Below are 7,084 nucleotides of genomic sequence, written 5' to 3' on the forward strand. Positions count from 1 at the left end.
AAAGAAAATTTTTTTGCTTTGTAGTGGGCAAAACAGGTTGACATACCCTTACCAAAGAGATCAAAGTCAATATTAGCAGTCAGCAGCATCAGCACTGACATCGGTGTCTTCCATCGTTGTCTTCATGTCAAAGGCAAAAAGAAAGGTCTAAAATTCTTTCAAAATAAAATGTGAAAAATTAAAACAGATTTGGCGAGGTGCACACATCTGAAATCCCAATGACTTGAGAGGCTGAGGCAGGAGGATCACAAGTTCAAGGCCAGTCTCTACAACTGAATTATGTCTGAAAATAGAATAGAAAATAAAAGGAATGGGGAAATAGCTAATAAGTAGAATAATTGTGAGTTAAATGACCAGGGCCAGAAAAAAGAACAACAAAAGTCACTTTTTTTATACTACATGCACATCTAAAAGATAATAATAAATTTATAGCACTGCATGCCCATCTGAAAGACTAAAATAAATAAGACAAATAATGGCAGGTGTCTAATAAGTTCACAGAGACACTGGAAACTAATATACAATAATTTTATTTTTTTTAATTTTTTTTTATTTTACATGACTTTATTTTACATTTAGAACCATTTTATGCTTTACTTTAAATAAAAAGACTCTTGCTTTTAATATTTCTAAAAGCATTTTAACCAAAATCTTGATTTAGGAAGACTTAAGACATTGTGCATTACTTTAAATATTTTCATTCTTTCAATAACTACTAAAAATAAGTTCACAGCTAGGGTTTCAAATGTCCTAATCATCTCTAGTTTGCTCTCATTTAATATTTTATCAATCCCATCATGTGCATACAGAGGTTAAGGTGATATATAAATTTCGTATCTTTCAAACACATTGATGCTAATCAGCTCTTAATCTAATTACTATTTCATTTATTCAGAAATAGAATTTAGACATAAAAACCAATGTCTCACTTTAGCTAATTTACACACATCTAATACAGCGTGTTATTATGTGTTTTAAGTAATACAATGAGGTCCACTACTTTCATTCACTTTGAAATATTTTTAGTGTCAACAGGATTGAGAATATCATGTGGTTGTCTTTTAAAGGAAGTTATATATTAAAAGCATAATGCCTTTGAACCTGAAAACTATCCCCAAGGCCATAAGGTCTACATAGGAACAGAAAAAGGAGAAAGTTCAAAGATTTTCTCTCATTTTTTAATATGTAAAGTGACTAGTTTAAGTCTCCGTGAAGACTTAGTGAAGAAAAGTGCTCCTTAATATGCCACTGAAAATAATGTGTTCTTTTAAGCTACTAAAACCACAAGAATTTAGGGATATTGGTCCTAGGCTACATAATTCATGACTCATCAAAAAAGAACCTGTCACTTCGTTATAACTGAGTAAGTCAACTTTCTATGCCAAGTAACAATCATATTTCATTTCTCCCATTTGTAAAAAGAAAAAGTGGCCTGGCCAGGTGCCATTCAGGATTCTCTGCTAACTGTAAAATGTGGATTGATTTTCTACTATTTTTATAGTCCATGTGTATATAAACTTTCAGTTCTTTAACTAAAAAATTTTTATGCTCATAACCATATCAGTGTATTGCCCTAAGTTTAAAAATGTACAACTATATAAATAAAAACTATTGTTCCTTCAGTGTTACTTGACATTTCTTCTATAATTTATTTAAAAAAGTAAATGTAACAAGATACTTAAAAAAGGCTAGATACAAAAGTAGTTAAGCTGCTCACGAACATTTAAAATTTTCCAAAATGTATTTTCAATAATCATGATCTTATAAAACATTTTACAGTTATCAGAAAGTGCCCAGGCTGAGTTTACATAACTGAAATACCTTAGTACAAATGTCTAGTTAGAACTGAAGTGCAGTTACCTCCTGACTGACTGCATTGGAATAGAAATACAAAAAAAAAAAATAGGTGATTGTGATTAAAGTACTGTGCATTGGCCCCATCATATGTACAAAAAAGTGCCCTCACTCAAATGAACAAATTACATACAAAATATTAGTGATATTATTTAATATCCTAGAGCTCAATGCAGCTGAAATAAACCGCAATAAAAGTGTTTTTTTTTTTAATCGGTAAAAGTGATTTCATCTTGAAGATCTGAATGTCAAGAACTTTTTACAAGTTCCATATACATGATACACAATTGCAGCCAACCACAAATTAAACACCATAAAAAAGTTAAAATGAAAACACAGAACATACTTAATTTTTTATTTTGAAATTCCCTATTCCCTCTATACAAGAACCTTTGCTGAAACACTTTCCACAAAGGCAGCAGTGAATTTTCAGAACATTTTACATTTTTCCCCCTCAGCAAAAAGATAAATCACAGTGTAAATTATGTTGTTCTGCTGTCATCTTTGGCTGGGGTTAGACCCAGAAGTTGTTGACTAGCAAACCATTATAGCCAAATGTTGCTAGTGCTCCTCAGGCCTTTAAGCTACAAACTCAGCAAGGAATGTCTGTATTTAGTCTCTTTAAGGAACCACCAGGGGGGTATATGACAGCTTTAACTTCCATAAATTTTTATAGACAAATGGAAAAAATCTACAAAATTAGCTAGTAATATTACACAGCAATACACACTTTTTATACTCTACACAAAACCAAAATTCTTGGTCTTAATGGCGAGTAGCAATTTCTGTTTGAGAATCTGTTTAGAGGAATAGAGTGGGACGTAAAGTCGAGAAATGCAAGTATTTGCAGTAGGAAGATGTTGGTCATCTGGTGGTCTTATTGTGATTGAGGGCATAGGCTGAAATCCTTCTTCACTGGCTGGCAATGATGGGCTTGATTTCCAAAAGTAAACAAGATCTTGTCGTTCCGTCATGCTCATTTTCTCTACTATTGACCAGAACCAAAGTGTGAACTGCAGTAACTTCTCAGCATTTTCTCCTGATTCATCATTGAAAGGGGTGAAACTAATCAGCATCTGCACATTAACTTCACCACAGCCATTTACCAAAAGCCTAAAATCTTCTGCTGTTAAATCTTCTAATGAGTTTTTTGGAAGCACGTCTAGTAGACCTTTCCTCATTGCATGTAATGGCTGTTCTGCAACTACCAACATTCTATGTTCTGCATATTTCCGCACATATTCATACACATTCTGGGGAGTCACCGGTATGTTCACGCCATTAGGAATGAGTTCAACCTGTCCTCCACCTTCTTCTTTACACAGGTCAATTGCAAATGCCAAATCCATTGCTGAGAAAACAGCATCAGCATCTGAACTCTGAGAAGCGAGGATTAATTGCCGCAAACTTTCATACATTACAGGGTCAAAAAAGGCAAAATCATGCCAGTTGACTTTTCTACCAAGTAGTACTTTAATTACATGTCTATTCAATGTGATGGGACATAGTTCATTCTGCAACAAACATAGTCCAAGAATCCTGCCAATGTTCCTGAAACAATTCAACCTTGCTTCTGTGTTTTTGCCAGGCCTTGGAGTATAAAATCCTCTTTTTCCGGGTTGGTAAAACAAAGGGGCATTGTCATCACCATCATCAGTGTCATCTAAGTCCATATCTACAACACTTCGACTAGAGCCATGACGCTTTCGGTTTTCCTTTTCTGAGGAGTCTAATAATCCAAGATCCAGAATACCATCAGCTCCATTTTCCCGTCCATGTGCAATAATGAGTTCCATGGCCTCATCTACTCTTGCTCTCAAAGAATCTTCACTTGCTAGAAGGAGAAGCAGCTGAGCTGGGGATAATTCCAACAGCATGCCAGTAATTTTACTTGCAAATGCTGGCTGCATTGCTTGCACATGGGGATAAAGCCTCTCCCCAAGTGCCTGCCGATGTGCTGGCAAAGGATCAGGATCATCACTAGGATTTCCTTCGGAGGCAGGTCTGAAGGGCCTTGTGTCAATGGAAAGCTGTCTTCGAAAATCTCTATCCCCGTCTCTCCGAGAACCCGCTCGCAAGCCACTACTCCTCCTCATTTCCCGTTCCCTCTCCCTTTCCCGATCTCTCTCTCCTCTGTTCCTTAATCTCTGCATTAAACTTGTGTGGGTACCTTTGTTGGCATTTTGGATACAATCTAGATTTGGCAATATTTCATTTGACAAAAATGCTTGTGCAATGGCTGTATAAAAACTTCGTGCTACACCACTGCCCTCTCCTGGCTCATCCTTAAATGTGACTTTTACTCTGTGGACAGCCATTGGAGTAGTTGCACATCTTTGGCCAAAATGATTGTTAAGCTGCCTCATAGTCTGCTGAATGAGGAGATCTCGATCCCGATCAACCTCTAGTGATAAATCTCTTGACTGCTGGTTTCTCAGTTTTTCCATTTCTCTACGGAATTTTGATTCTTTGACCTCAAAACCACCCAATTCAGTTAGGATTGATCCAGGTTCTGCTCCAACATCTTCCATGAATACTCTGCCAAATAGTTCTAAAGAAAGACGCCAACGTCCTAGCAGCATGTCATGGGAAATAACCATTCCCATGAAGCTACACTGTGGCCTGAAAGATGTAAGAGGTGGTCCTTCACTTTCAGTATCTGTATTTTTACATCCTGACACCTACAAAGGGAATCCTACTGTTGGGGTTCAGACCATGAGTATTCTCCAAAGGCCCATGTGTAAAAAGCTTGTGAAAGGCCTTGTGGCCCTACTGGGAGGTCGAGGAACCATTAGAAGGTGGGGCTTAGTGGAAGGAAGTCAGGTTGTCAGAGGTGTGCCTGTGGGGTGAATATTTTGCCTCACCTCCCCTCTTTTACCTTGCTTCACAGATGCCATGAGGTGATCAAACCTGCTGCACCATGTGCTCCCACCACCATGATCGTCTTCCTTGCCACAGAGCCAAAGCACCAGTGCCAAATGATCACTGATTAAAACCCTTGAAGCCATGAGCCAAATTTTCTTTCTTACAAGTTGCATTCCTCAGGTATTTTATCACAGAGAAGAAAAGCTAACACACCACCTTTTCACTGGGAATACAATGTGTGCAGAGAACTGTGATAAACACATGTGTGTAGTGAACAATGGCTCCATTTTGAATGTCACAGATTATTAGTTTCTTTTTCTTCACAGACGGGAACCATAGGTCTCCTACACCATTACTCAGCATGATCGTAATACGAATAAGTGCCATTTTTCATTCCTTCCTGACACCCCTTTTGCCAGTTCAATGATCAGATATTTGCTCTGCAAGACCCCATTTTTCTAGAAGGACTTGTTTCCATATCCTGTTTCCATCTCTAATAAAATGCACTAGGCAGTCTATGTGCACATCTACAGGTATCATTTTTTACAAATAAAAATTCTTGCATATATTTGCTTATAATGCCTCTTTTCCCTAAAAATGTATTTAGCATATTTCAAACTTATCTCCAGAAAAGTCCCAGGAATAGCACAATGGAAAACTATACAAACTTTATTTAGAAACACAAATGGTAAACATTTTGCATTATCCGCTTTATCTTCTCATCTATATCTTAATATCAGTACAACTCTCTTAAAATAACTGTTGTGGATTTTTTTTTTTTTTTGGTGCTGTTGATTGAGATGGTTAGTTTTGTATCAACTTGCCTAGGCCAATTTTTCAGTTGTTTGCTAAACACCAATCTAGATGTTGCTCTCTTTATTTTTAGACATACTTTGCATTTCAATCAGTAGTTACTCTTTCAATTACTTTGATTAAAGTAGATTACGCCGCATTATATGAGTGGGCCTCACCTAACCAGGTGAAGATTTTCTAAGCAAAGACTGAGATGACCCAAAGAAAAAGAAATTCTCATGCACTCTGGAAATCCTGCCTGATTTTTCCAGCTTGCTGTCCTGCCAAATTAATATTCAACAGTGTGACATCAATTGTTACTTGAATCTTCAGTCTGTCTGCTCTATTGAATGTGAACTTGAAAGCTCCAGCATGAGCAGATTGCTTAAAATTAATCCAACTCCCCACCCTCCCTACACACACACACACACACACACACGCACACACACACATCTTACAGCTTCCTTTTCTCTGGAGAGCCTTTCCTACTATGATCTTTAAGACATTATTATATTCTTAGCAGATAGCAACTATCTTCTTGGTACAAAAGAGGAATATAAAAAAAGAAGGCAAAGGGTATTAAAAGAAAGTGGTTTGAAGAAACAAGACTTAAATTTCTCAAAGTACTTTACTAGCTATCTTGGTTCTCTGCTTAACTTTTTATGTCTTCTGCTGCCCCATCTGCTTCTCCCAAATTTCCTATAGGTTTGCTTGGAGGCTAGATTGAGGAATAACTACGTGAGGCTTCTTTTATTTTTATATACTGCATAAAAGACACACCAGAAATCTGTCTACACAAAAACAAAAGTAATACAACAGTAATAAGATGCTGGGAAAACTAATCCATCTTCATCAACTGTATGACAGAAAGTATTTATTCACTCTCATTGATTCACTATGGTAAGATAATCAGAATCAGCACCCAGCTCCAAACACACACCAAGCAAATGGAGCATGTAATGAGTATTCAGGCTCTAGACTGGGAATTGAAAAACCAAATCGAGATGCCTCGAAAAGCATGCAAAATGGAAAGATTCTAGGGTGATTGGCAAAGGAAAAAAAAGCACCAAGCATCTATCTTCTCACCTAGACCATAATTGCAGGTGCAAGTCTAATTTAGCTATTTTGGAATTCTCCAGTCAAATTCAAGTCTTGCAAATTCTAGTGAAAGACTTAAACAGGGAGATGTAGTTACTTTTGGTCCATTGTAGTTCTTAGTGCAGTAGTAGCCTTCCATCCCTCAAGCCCCAGTCCCAAGTAAAACAGCAATGCCTGTGTTCCTGGAGCATGTGATACCCAACATGAAAGACCCTCTCCTCCAAATATCAGGTATTGTTCCAATGGCTGTTTTAAGCATAAAGGTACAGATCAAGAGGCTGGCAGATGGTCTAGTCTTCAAGACCCTCCTCATAGAACTGAAATGACTTCCAAACAATTTCAGACACTGTCAGCTAAGTTTTCTTTTACTGTTTATTTCTCTGCTGTTTTTATTCACACTTCACTCTTCCCTTTTTTTCTTATTTTAGGAGGCATGCTTTAAAGACTAGATCATTTAAAAACAGCCATATATACA

General features: G+C 37.0%; 1 pseudogene; it reads right to left on the minus strand.

Annotated features, from left to right (window-relative positions):
* Positions 1–2,176: 2,176 nt before the first annotated feature.
* On the minus strand, positions 2,177–4,505 carry LOC143407969 (E3 ubiquitin-protein ligase UBR5 pseudogene; annotated as a pseudogene).
* Between the last annotated feature and the right edge of the window lie 2,579 nt (positions 4,506–7,084).

Source organism: Callospermophilus lateralis, chromosome 10, assembly GCF_048772815.1.
Source record: "Callospermophilus lateralis isolate mCalLat2 chromosome 10, mCalLat2.hap1, whole genome shotgun sequence".
In the NCBI taxonomy this organism is placed as follows: Eukaryota; Metazoa; Chordata; class Mammalia; order Rodentia; family Sciuridae; genus Callospermophilus; species Callospermophilus lateralis.